The sequence below is a fragment of the Octodon degus genome, unplaced genomic scaffold, assembly GCF_000260255.1.
Source record: "Octodon degus isolate 3935 unplaced genomic scaffold, OctDeg1.0 scaffold00875, whole genome shotgun sequence".
In the NCBI taxonomy this organism is placed as follows: domain Eukaryota; kingdom Metazoa; phylum Chordata; class Mammalia; order Rodentia; family Octodontidae; genus Octodon; species Octodon degus.
Genome location: NW_004525451.1, coordinates 5,115 through 5,880, shown reverse-complemented (window position 1 = coordinate 5,880; position 766 = coordinate 5,115).

The window sequence follows — 766 nt, the reverse complement described above, 5'->3', positions numbered from 1 at the left end:
ATATAAACATAATTAAGTAATTTTTAAAACATTATATTGGATAGAAGCATTGCTGAATTTTCTCATTTCTTATTTTATCTACTTGAGCTGCATGTTAACTTTTCAAACCACTGTACTTGAAATGCTTCTTGTCATTTATAAATTCACTTCTATATTCTATTCATGTTCTCTGACTGTATCTTTGGTCTTGATGAAATGTCCATTTTTAATGTTTTTGCCATGTACTTAAGTGATATCTCTTCATTTACTTCTGGTCATAAACATCATTATTCTTTTGCATTTCAAATATTTGATTTTCTAAAATCCATCCATTATTTTAAACATAACACATCTCCTTGTGTCTATGAAAATATCAGAAAAGGATTGGCCTCAGTCCATGAAATGCAGAATTTGAGCCACAACCCTGGTTTATTGAATTTTCAAGAGATTTAGCTTCTTTATTCCCTGCAGGGGTCCAGCAGATGATCTGGGCAGAGGGAGGACAGAGTGGAAAGTATAACATCAGAGTCAGGAGGTATGTGTTGCTGCAACAGAAGTACGTTTATTTGCTTCAAGCTTACATAGAGAAAATTCTTGATGCTGTTTGCAATTGTCTTCCTACTAAACTCTAAAATTGCTTATTTTATGAGGACCAGCATAGTGTCCCAGGACCAAGCTAATAAACAGAAGAAACACTGAATCTGCTCTTGGGCCCATTGCCTAAATTGTAAGATAATGAAGCTGGGCACATTGACACATTTTATTTCAATATTAGAATGTTTGTTTA